The sequence below is a fragment of the Rattus norvegicus genome, chromosome 4, assembly GCF_036323735.1.
Source record: "Rattus norvegicus strain BN/NHsdMcwi chromosome 4, GRCr8, whole genome shotgun sequence".
Lineage (NCBI taxonomy): Eukaryota > Metazoa > Chordata > Mammalia > Rodentia > Muridae > Rattus > Rattus norvegicus.
This window is the reverse complement of record NC_086022.1, coordinates 163,927,473-163,940,153: the sequence shown is the minus strand read 5'-3', so window position 1 is coordinate 163,940,153 and position 12,681 is coordinate 163,927,473.

Below are 12,681 nucleotides of genomic sequence, written 5' to 3'. Positions count from 1 at the left end.
ACCAATCCCACATCGAAAAAGTTTCTCATCTTCTGGGCTTGGTGCCCAGATGGACTCCACCAAAGTTGGCATGGAGACCACAGGGACCTGGTAACTGTTTAGGTAGTGGGCTATACAGGAACTCTGTCATTTTTTAATTAATACATGACTCCTAGATTATAATTTACTCTTCCCCAGATTACTGACTCATTGACAGCTATGGTACCTGTAGCTTGACAACAAGAAAAGAGACCTAGCTCCTTGTCTCTAATGTAATCCACTACTATAATTACTCACTAATAAATTTATTAACTAGCTTAGACTGCCAGATTTCTTACAGACTTCACAATGAACGATACACAAGTTGGGATGTAAGCTTTCACAGTTGAAACTGAATACTTCCTTACCTAAACTCAGTTTCCACCAATTAAACACTTCATATTTCCTCTTCTTGCTATGCCTCTGTCCTAACATTATTCGTGTTCTTATATATTTGCCTAACCTTAATAAAACATTCCACTATACCATCTAACTATATAATCACAAATTCAAATTTAAAGTTTTCTTTGATGGTCAGTTACCTAAAATATGATCACTGTCCTCATTAATCTGGTAAATAAAAGTTCCAGAATGTGTAATTTAGCAATTACATTCACATGTTAAATTCCCAACCCACAACATCTACACAACAAATTCACTGCCAATTAAAGATTTAAACTGCCCTCCTAGACAAGACAAAATCGACCCAGACCCGAAGGATCTGGATCATCCTGCTCTGTTGTCCCCATCTTGATTTTTTGCTTCCCCTCCTCCTCCCTCCATCCTAGATTTCTCCACCTATGATTCCTTCTCATCCAATGATAGGCTGTGCCTTATCCTGGACCCACCCTGCTGCCTAATGACATCATCCTATACAGGTTCCACAGACCTTGACAGCACGGAAACATCCAACTCTCCTAAGACTGGAACAACATTCCCATACCCATTTTCCTGTTTCCTAGAGACATGTTTCCCCAAAGCCAACAAGAGGTAACTACAGATCATGACTACATTATTCCTGCTAAACCATCACCTCTTTCTGATTTTTTTGTGTTTAAATTAAACTAAAATGGTGGAATGTAAGCATTTTTTCTCGGTTCCATCTGACAGATACCTGGCAACAGCCAGGTGTGCCTGACTCACAATGAAAGGGATGAAAGGGGCTGCTTGCCCCCATCTCTCTCTCTCTCTCTCTCTCTCTCTCTCTCTCTCTCTCTCTCTCTCTCTCTCTCTCTCTCTCTCTCTCTCTCCCCCCTCTCTCCCGTTCCTTCTCTGTCTCCTTGTTCCTGCTTCCCCTCTCTCCCTTCTCTCCTCCCCCTCTCTATCCAAGTGTTCATGGTGGCCTTCCTCTCCTCTCCTCCTCTCCTCTCCTCTCCTCTCCTCTCCTCTCCTCTCCTCTCCCTCTCCTCTCCCTCTCCTCTCCCTCTCCTCTCCCTCTCCTCTTCCTCTCCTCTTCCTCTCCTCTCCATCTTCCTTTCTCTCTTAGCCTTGCTTTGTCTCTACTACCTTCTCAACTCCCCTCTCCATGCCCTGAATAAATTCTGTACTATACCTTTGTGTGCCTTGTCCCTCAGGGGAAGGGATGCCTCAGCATGGAATCATGGAGGCACTGCTTTCCCCCACACCTAATTACACATTAATGAAACATATTCCATCTCTCCTGATCTTTTTATAAAACACAAGTAGTCCCCAAACCTGAGCTTATATACAGGTAACCACACATGACTACATTGTTTTACAAGCATTACTGAATATGAAGTAAAATTAAATAATACACTATTATTAATTCAAGAATACAACTGACAGTTAATACATTAATTTCTTGATATGAAACCTTAAATTTTCCAATGGCCACCAAGGCAAACATACAAAAGTAGAAATATTATATTTGTTACATGTATTAAAAATATAGTTACAAGTAGACCGAGCAGACCCAGTACATGAGCCACAGTTTGAAAGGAGAGCTCTTCATCATGAGGACCATCATATCTGTGTCTCACTGCTGCTTTCATCCTTGACCTCACAGCGTCTCTGAATCCATCTTCCTAGCATCCAGAGTTGTTGTTGTCCATCCTGAAACAATACAACAGCGACTTGAACTAACAACATCCCTTTCTACCATACTGTATCAGCAGCTGTCTTAACTCACACTTTTGTGGAAGAAAATTTTCAGTAATTGGTTTTGAATCAAGATGTTTTTCTGTCCTACTAAGTATATCCCTTGAAGGAAACTAAGGAAATTAAGTGTGAATACAGCTTGATGAATAACTGATCTCAGTGAAGCTTGCACTTTCTTACAAAGAAACATAAAAGCCTCACCTATTTTCCTCCTCTTCAATTTTTTTACTTTATTTTTTAAAGTAAAATGAGTTCTTTCCACTGCTGCTTATCTTGTGGGTTATATTTTATTACTATTATGTGTCTAATTTCAAAATACATACAAAATTGTTTACATTTAAGAGATTTATAGGCCGGACCATCATCTGTTTTAATTACAAGAGAAACTCCCATGATATCAAAAGCTTGAGTTAAGTGCTGAATTACATAATCAGCAGTTCTCCAGGAAGGAGTGTACCCCAAATAAATTTAGAAAATGTGTCAATAGATACATGCACATAATAATATCTTCCAAACGCAGGTATGTGAGTGACATCCACTTGCCAAATGTCATTCACCTGCATTCCCTGAGGACCAGCTCCTTGTGGGACCAGGAGAATAGGCATCGGTTAACAAATTGGACAATGGGAAATGAGAGCCTTAGCTTGTTTATGAGGAATTTGATATTCTATATGTAATGTGTTAGCATTAGTATATAAAGCTTTATGCTCTGCAGGGACAAAAGTGACCAAGTGATCTACATATTCATTTCCTTTAGAATTGAACTCAGGCAATTTAGTATGAGATCCAATATGAGTAACAAAGGTCCTGCCATGTTGAGAGCCTTTGGTACCACTTCTAGGAATTTGACATTTGTCACTGGGCTGAGACAAGGAAGCAGGCTCAGATAAGAATATTAGAAACAGTGGCCATGGGGCTCTGTTTACCTTGTTTAATTCCTACCTTGTATGGTCTCTTGGCTTATTACTTTACTTATTGCCTTGTGGGATCCTTTTGTTTACTTCTCTGATTGATTGTTGTCATGGGTGTTTTCCTTGTTTACTACTTCCCTTGGTTACTTTGTGATCTAAGAACTGGCTGTGTTTTGGGATGTATCTAGAATGATATAAAGAAGACTGGGAAGGAATAAAGCTGTTTCATACTCAGTACTGGCTGCAGTCATGTTATGATTTTCACTAATTGTTTTTCTGTTTTGTTTTGGGTTTTTTTTTTTTTGGTGTTTTTTTCTTTTTCGATCGTCATTCCCTCACTTGAGTCCCTGCTGACTGACTGAACTGACTTGTCATTGCCATTAAGATTTCTTAATTCATTTTGTAACTGCAGAGAAAAATAAGTTCTTAAAGGCTCTTTATAGTTAGAAATAAATAAAGTATGAATTTGTTTTACAATGTCTACAGTGTATGCTGAATCTATGACTAAATATCTTTAGATACTTTTGAATAGCTCTAATTACAGCATAAGCTCATTTTGCTGAACAGAGTACATTTAGTCAGAAAGACTTGATAATCAGAAAGAGCCCAAAAAGCACTTTTCATTTTTAACACAACTGTAAATATTTAAGAATATTTAATGATTCTTGAACTATCACATCATTTATCACAAATTCATTTTTCTTTAGGAAGTTCCATAATTTACTTTTTGGCAAATGATATTTAAATTGACCTATGAAATTTATTAAAGCTCTCTGCAGTGATTTACACATAGTGCACAATAATTCTGATTTATTTTTAGGTAAAGGAAAAATAACAGAAGCACAATCATCCCCACTCATTTGTACCATCTTTAAAGACCCCTCTGTATCAATAAGGATAGCATATCTCCAAAAGTAGTTAAAGGTTTAGAAAAAGTGTGCCTACTAAAGTCTATTCTCCCGGATAGTCTTTTTGAGCCAACATTCCAATTGGATACCAAAAACGTTTTAATTAAAGCAAATCAACTGTAACATCAATAAGGTAATGGCTCAAAAAAGGAAGAAAGTTCTTCCCAATACAATTTTCAACTATTTGTAACCCTCGTTTTGCTTCTAACTTTAATTCCCTTTTACCTTCAAGAGCAGGATCTCCCTGTAATGTTAATAACCAATTATGTAGCAGATAGATAGGAATAACTAAAGACAGACTTAACCAATTGATATCGCCCAATAATTTTGAACATCATTTAAGCGTTTTTTTTTCTTTTTTTTAATTTAAAGTTTTTATACAATCTGTTTTTAGCTTCATTCTCAGTGGATGCACATACTGTCCAGCTACAGTGTATCCTAAACAGTTAACAAGCTATTCTTTTTTAATCAATTTAGGAGATATTATCAATCCACATGGCTTAAAAACTTCTGGTAAAATTTACACGACATTTTCTGACTCTACCAGACTAGGTCCTGCAACGAGAGCATCATCCATGTGATGGGACATATATAAATGAGGCTAGCACTGACTAATAGGGTTCAAAGCCTTATCCACATAAACCTGACATAGAGTAGGGAATTCACCACTCCTTGTGGGAGTACTTTCCATAGAATTTTTATAGGCTCCATCTACACAGTATTATATTTTTAAATGAACACCCTATATTGTTTCAAGACAGAGAAACATTCATTTGCCAAACATCAACATATGAAGCAAGGATACTTAAGTCATCACAACATTTTACCAGAGACAAGCATTTCTTTTTAGAATGTATGCCCTGGGGTTGTGGTGTTAACTTTCGTCACAGCATTTCAGCCCACAGAGTAGAATAACGGAATCTGTCTTCTGTAGCTGCTTCTTGCTGATATTAGGACACAGCAAAGCGTGACAGGAAGGCTTAAATGCTAGTCAAAGGTTGGGCAATGGGGCATTCACCAAAAGCATCCGATTAGCTAATCCAGATGAAAGACAAGGAATAATCCCATCTGCTGAATTACTTAACATCAGCCTTCAGCAAGGCCAGAGTTGAGCAGTTCCACAGCTGAGCACCAGATGGAGTCTAAGTCAGGTGAATGTCTGCCAAGATGAGTACAGACTGTGAACAGAAATAAAATTGTCTAGCAAATTATGAAATGTGAGAAATCCCAAGACGAAGAAAAAACTCCCATTTCTTTTTTTTCCCTTTAGGTTTTTATTGTAGTTTGAGATATGTCACATGAATGCACACCAAACCTTACAGAATCATACATAAATGTCATAATAAAAATTATACTCATCATTATTTCTTTTTAGTGTACTGTTCTTTGTATTTTTTGACAGCAGATGTTTTCTCATTCAATTTGCATGCTACTTTTTTCTTTTTTATTGGAGACTTTTTTTTACATTTCAAATGTTATTCCCTTTCCCCGTTTCTCGGCCATAAGCCCCCTATCCCATCCCCATCCCCTTCTTCTCTAAGGCTGCTCCTGTTTAGTTAACAGGTGTCCCTTATACTCCTATAAATACACAGATTGAACAGAAATGTGTTCAGCATAGTAAGAAGCATCTTTAAATTTATCATCAGAAAACAACCAAAGAGAAGTTAACATCTTGAGCTTGTAATTGGATTGTAAATTGCCAATGTTCCATTAACTCATCAGAATTCCATTAATCAATGTTAAAATCCTGAACTGTGAAATAACGATAGCATGTGTGGGATTCATTTTTAGAGCTCTGTAGGCTTTTTTCAGAGTTGCCTGTCTTTGTAGACATGCACAGATATGATTATAACTCATATTTAATTCATACTTAACATATATGGATTTCATTCAAAGTATATCACTAACATTTAACGCATATAATTATTATTCACTGCATATAATGTATATGCTAATATATATAGCTTACATTCAGTGTTATAATCTGTATTAAGTGCATATAATCTGCATTTAAAATATAGGATTAATATTTAATGTACATGGCTTATATTGACTGTATATAATATATACTAGCTATATTATTGCATACAAACTATATTCAGTGACTACAATTTTTTTTTCTTTTTTCTTTTTTTTTTTATTAACTTGAGTATTTCTTATATACATTTCGAGTGTTATTCCCTTTCCCGGTTTCCGGGCAAACATCCCCCTACCCCCTCCCCTTCTTTATGGGTGTTCCCGTCCCCATCCTCCCCCCCCCTTGCCGCCCTCCCCCCAACAATCTAGTTCACTGGGGGTTCAGTCTTAGCAAGACCCAGGGCTTCCCCTTCCACTGGTGCTCTTACTAGGATATTCATTGCTGCCTATGAGTTCAGAATCCAGGGTCAGTCCATGTATAGTCTTTAGGTAGTGGCTTAGTCCCTAGAAGCTCTGGTTGCTTGGCATTGTTGTTCATATAGGGTCTCGAGCCCCTTCAAGCTCTTCCAGTTCTTTCTCTGATTCCTTCAACGGGGGTCCTATTCTCAATTCAGTGGTTTGCTGCTGGCATACGCCTCTGTTTGCTGTATTCTGGCTGTGTCTCTTGGGAGAGATCTACATCTGGCTCCTGTCGGCCTGCACGTCTTTACTTCATCCATCTTGTCTAATTGGGTGGCTGTATATGTATGGGCCACCTGTAGGGCAGGCTCTGAATGGGTGTTCCTACAGTCTCTGTTTTAATCTTTGCCTCTCTATTCCCTGCCAAGGGTATTCTTCTTCCCCTTTTAAAGAAGGAGTGAAGCATTCACATTTTGATCATCCGTCTTGAGTTTCATTTGCTGTAGGCACCTAGGATAATTCAAGCATTTGGGCTAATAGCCACTTATCAATGAGTGCATACCATGTGTGTTTTTCTGTGATTGGGTTACCTCACTCAGGATGATATTTTCCAGTTCCAACCATTTGCCTACGAATTTCATAAACTCATTGTTTTTGATAGCTGAGTAATATTCCATTGTGTAGATGTACCACATTTTCTGTATCCATTCCTCTGTTGAAGGGCATTTGGGTTCTTTCCAACTTCTGGCTATTATAAATAAAGCTACGATGAACATAGTGGAGCACGTGTCTTTTTTATATGTTGGGGCATCTTTTGGGTATATGCCCAAGAGAGGTATAGCTGGATCCTCAGACAGTTCAATGTCCAATTTTCTGAGGAACCTCCAGACTGATTTCCAGAATGGTTGTACCAGTCCGCAATCCCACCAACAATGGAGGAGTGTTCCTCTTTCTCCGCATCCTCACCAGCATCTGCTGTCACCTGAGTTTTTGATCTTAGCCATTCTCACTGGTGTGAGGTGAAATCTAAGGGTTGTTTTAATTTGCATTTCCCTTATGACTAAAGATGTTGAACATTTCTTTAGGTGTTTCTCAGCTATTCGGCATTCCTCAGCTGTGAATTGTTTGTTTAGCTCTGAACCCCATTTTTAATAGGGTTATTTCTCTCCCTGTGGTCTAACTTCTTGAGTTCTTTGTATATTTTGGATATAAGGCCTCTATCTGTTGTAGGATTGGTAAAGATCTTTTCCCAATCTGTTGGTTGCTGTTTTGTCCTAACCACAGTGTCCTTTGCCTTACAGAAGCTTTGCAGTTTTATGAGATCCCATTTGTCGATTCTTGATCTTAGAGCATAAGCCCTTGGTGTTTTGTTGAGGAAATTTTTTCCAGTGCCCATGTGTTCCAGATGCTTCCCTAGTTTTTCTTCTATTAGTATCTGGTTTGATGTGGAGGTCCTTGATCCACTTGGACTTAAGCTTTCTACAGGGTGATAAGCATGGATCGATCGGCAGTCTTCTGCATGTTGACCTCCAGTTGAACCAGCACCATTTGCTGAAAATGCTGTCTTTTTCCATTTGATGGTTTTGGCTCCTTTGTCAAAAATCAAGTGCCCATAGGTGTGTGGGTTCATTTCTGGGTCTTCAATTCTGTTCCATTGGTCTATCTGTCTGTCTATGTACCAATACCATGCAGTTTTTATCACTATTGCTCTGTAATACTGCTTGAGTTCAGGGATAGTGATTCCCCCTGAAGTCCTTTTATTGTTGAGGATAGTTTTAGCTATCCTGGGTTTTTTGTTATTCCAGATGAATTTGCAAATTGTTCTAACTCTTTGAAGAATTGGATTGGTATTTTGATGGGGATTGCATTGAATCTGTAGATCGCTTTTGGTAAAAAGGCCATTTTTACAATATTAATCCTGCCAATCCATGAGCATGGGAGATCTTTCCATCTTCTGAGGACTTCTTCAATTTCTTTCTTCAGATTCTTGAAGTTCTTATTGTACAAATCTTTTACTTGCTTGGTTAAAGTCACATCGAGGTACTTTATATTATTTGGGTCTATTATGAAGGGTGTCGTTTCCCTAATTTCTTTCTCGGCTTGTTTCTCTTTTATGTAGAGGAAGGCTACTGATTTATTTGAGTTAATTTTATACCCAGCCACTTTGCTGAAGTTGTTTATCAGCTTTAGTAGTTCTCTGGTGGAACTTTTGGGATCACTTAAATATACTATCATATCATCTGCAACTAGTGATATTTTGACTTCTTCTTTTCCTTTCTGTATCCCCTTGACCTCCTTTTGTTGTCTGATTGCTCTGGCTAGAACTTCAAGAACTATATTGAATAAGTAGGGAGAGAGTGGGCAGCCTTGTCTAGTCCCTGATTTTAGTGGGATTGCTTCAAGTTTCTCTCCATTTAGTTTAATGTTAGCAACTGGTTTGCTGTATATGGCTTTTACTATGTTTAGGTATGGGCCTTGAATTCCTATTCTTTCCAGGACTTTTATCATGAAGGGGTGTTGAATTTTGTCAAATGCTTTCTCAGCATCTAATGAAATGATCATGTCATTTTGTTCTTTCAGTTTGTTTATATAATGGATCATGTTGATGGTTTTCTGTATATTAAACCATCCCTGCATGCCTGGGATGAAGCCTACTTGGTCATGGTGGATGATTGTTTTGATGTGCTCTTGGATTCAGTTTGCCAGAATTTTATTGAGTATTTTTGCGTCAATATTCATAAGGGAAATTGGTCTGAAGTTCTCTTTCTTTGTTGGGTCTTTATGTGGTTTAGGTATAAGAGTAATTGTGGCTTCATAGAAGGAATTTGGTAGTACTCCATCTGTTTCAATTTTGTGGAATAGTTTGGATAATATTGGTACGAGGTCTTCTATGAAGGTTTGATAGAATTCTGCACTAAACCTGTCTGGACCTGGGCTCTTTTTGGTTGGGAGACCTTTAATGACTGCTTCTATTTCCTTAGGAGTTATGGGGTTGTTTAACTGGTTTACCTGTTCCTGATTTAACTTCGGTACCTGGTATCTGTCTAGGAAACTGTCCATTTCCTGCAGATTTTCAAGTTTTGTTGAATATAGGCTTTTATAGTAAGATCTGATGATTTTTTGAATTTCCTCTGAATCTGTAGTTATGTCTCCCTTTTCATTTCTGATTTTGTTAATTTGGATACACTCTCTGTGTCCTCTCGTTAGTCTGGCTAAGGGTTTATCTATCTTGTTGATTTTCTCAAAGAACCAACTTTTGGTTCTGTTGATTCTTTCTATGGTCCTTTTTGTTTCTACTTGGTTGATTTCAGCTCTGAGTTTGATTATTTCCTGCCTTCTACTCCTCCTGGGTGTATTTGCTTCTTTTGTTCTAGAGCTTTTAGGTGTGCTGTCAAGCTGCTGACATATACTCTTTCCTGTTTCTTTCTGCAGGCACTCAGCGCTATGAGTTTTCCTCTTAGTTTGGGTATGTTGTACATTCATTTTCATTAAATTCTAAAAAGTCTTTAATTTCTTTCTTTATTTCTTCCTTGACCAGATTATCATTGAGTAGAGCATTGTTCAATTTCCATGTATATGTGGGCATTCTTCCCTTATTTTTATTGAAGACAAGTTTTAGGCTGTGGTGGTCCGATAGCACGCATGGGATTATTTCTATCTTTCTGTACTTGTTGAGGCCCGTTTTTGACCAATTATATGGTCAATTTTGGAGAAAGTACCATGAGGAGCTGAGTAGAAGGTATAACCTTTTGCTTTAGGATAGAATGTTCTATAAATATCTGTTAGGTCCATTTGGCTCATGACTTCTCTTAGTCTGTCTACGTCTCTGTTTAATTTCTGTTTCCATGATCTGTCCATTAATGAGAGTGGGGTGTTGAAGTCTCCTACTAATATTGTGTGAGGTGCAATGTGTGTTTTGAGCTTTAGCAAGGTTTCTTTTACGTAGGTAGGTGCCCTTGTATTTGGGGCATAGATATTTTGGATTGAGAGTTCACCTTGGTGGATTTTTCCTTTGATGAATATGAAGTGTCCTTCCTTATCTTTTTTGATGACTTTTAGTTGAAAATTGATTTTATTTGATATTAGAATGGCTACTCCAGCTTGCTTCTTCAGACCATTTGCTTGGAAAGTTGTTTTCCAGCCTTTCACTCTGAGGTAGTGTCTGTCTTGGTCTCTGAGGTGTGTTTCCTGTAGGCACCAGAATGCAGGGTCCTCGTTGCGTATCCAGTTTGTTAATCCATGTCTTTTTATTGGGGAGTTGAGGCCATTGATGTTGAGAGATATTAAGGAATAGTGATTATTGCTTCCTGTTACATCCATATTTGGATGTGAGGTTATGTTTGTGTGCTTTTCTTCTCTTTGTTTTGTTGCCAAGACGATTAGTTTCTTGCTTCTTCTAGGGTATAGCTTGCCTCCTTAAGTTGGGCTTTACCTTTTATTATCCTTTGTAGTGCTGGATTTGTAGAAAGATATTGTGTAAATTTGGTTTTGTCATGGAAGATCTTTGTTTCTCCATCTATGTTAATTGAGAGTTTTGCAGGATACAGTAACCTGGGCTGGCATTTGTGTTCTCTTATGGTCTGTATGACATCTGTCCAGGATCTTCTGGCTTTCATAGTTTCTGGCAAAACGTCTGGTGTAATTCTGATAGGTCTGCCTTTATATGTTAGTTGACCTTTTTCCCTTACTGCTTTTAATATTCTTTCTTTATTTTGTGCGTTTGGTGTTTTGACTATTATGCGATGGGAGGTGTTTCTTTTCTGGTCCAATCTATTTGGAGTTCTGTAGGCTTCTTGTATGCCTATGGGTATCTCTTTTTTTAGGTTAGGGAAGTTTTCTTCTATGATTTTGTTGAAGATATTTACTGGTCATTTGAGCTGGGAGTCTTCACTCTCTTCTATACCTATTATCCTTAGGTTTGATCTTCTCATTGAGTCCTGGATTTCCTGTATGTTTTGGACCAGTAGCTTTTTCCGCTTTACATTATCTTTGACAGTTGAGTCAATGATTTCTATGGAATCTTCTGCTCCTGAGATTCTCTCTTCCATCTCTTGTATTCTGTTGGTGAAGCTTGTATCTACAGCTCCTTGTCTCTTCTTTTGGTTTTCTATATCCAGGGTTGTTTCCATGTGTTCTTTCTTGATTGCTTCTATTTCCATTTTTAATTCCTTCAACTGTTTGATTGTGTTTTCCTGGAATTCTTTCAGGGATTTTTGTGACTCCTCTCTATGGGCTTCTACTTGTTTATTTATGTTTTCCTGGAATTCTTTCAGGGATTTTTGTGTCTCCTCTCTATGGGCTTCTACTTGTTCTCTAAGGGAGTTCTTCACATCTTTCTTGGAGTCCTCCAGCATCATGATCAAATATGATTTTCAAACTAGATCTTGCTTTTCTGGTGTGTTTGGATATTCCGTGTTTGCTTTGGTGGGAGAATTGGGCTCCGATGATGCCATGTAGTCTTGGTTTCTGTTGCTTGGGTTCCTGCGCTTGCCTCTCGCCATCAGATTATCTCTAGTGTTACTTTGTCCTGCTATTTCTGACAGTGGCTAAACTGTCCTATAAGCCTGTGTGTCAGGAGTGCTGTAGACCTGTTTTCCTGTTTTCTTTCAGCCAGTTATGGGGACAGAGTGTTCTGCTTTCGGGCGTGTAGTTTTTCCTATCTACAGGTCTTCAGCTGTTCCTGTGGGCCTGTGTCTGGTGTTCACCAGGCAGGTCACTTGCAGCAGAAAAGTTGGTCTTACCTGTGGTCCCAAGGCTCAAGTTTGCTCGTGGGGTGCTGCCTACGAGCTCTCTCCAGTGGCAGCAACCAGGAAGGTCTGTGCCGCCCTTTCCGGGAGCCTCTGTGCACCAGGGTTCCAGATGGCGTTTGGTGTTTTCCTCTGGTGTCAGAGATGTATGCAGAGTGCAGTCTCTTCTGGTCTCCCAGGCGTGTCTGCCTCTCTGAAGGTTTAGCTCTCCCTCCCACGAGATTTGGGTGCAGAGAACTGTTTATCCAGTCTGTCCCTCAGGTTCCGGTGGTGTCTCAGGCACAGGGGTCCTGCCGCTCCTGGGCCCTCCCCCACGGGAACCCAGAGGCTGTATACAGTTTCCTCTTGGGCCAGGGATGTGGGCAGGGGTGGGCAGTGTTGGTGGTCTCTTCCACTCTGCAGCCTCAGGAGTGCCCACCTGACCAGGCGGTGAGGTCTCTCACCCACCCACGGGGTCTGGGAGCAGAGAGCTGCTAGTGAATACAATTTATATTTAACTTGTTTAATATGTATTAGTTTATACTTTAAATTTGAGGCCATCTGCATGAAAACAAGGAATATTTACTACTTACCCACATCAGAGCTGTAAATCTGCAATGCTGTCCTCTTTGCTAGGCTGCTCCTTTACCACAACACACCATTTCTCCCCCAGTTTCTCACTGC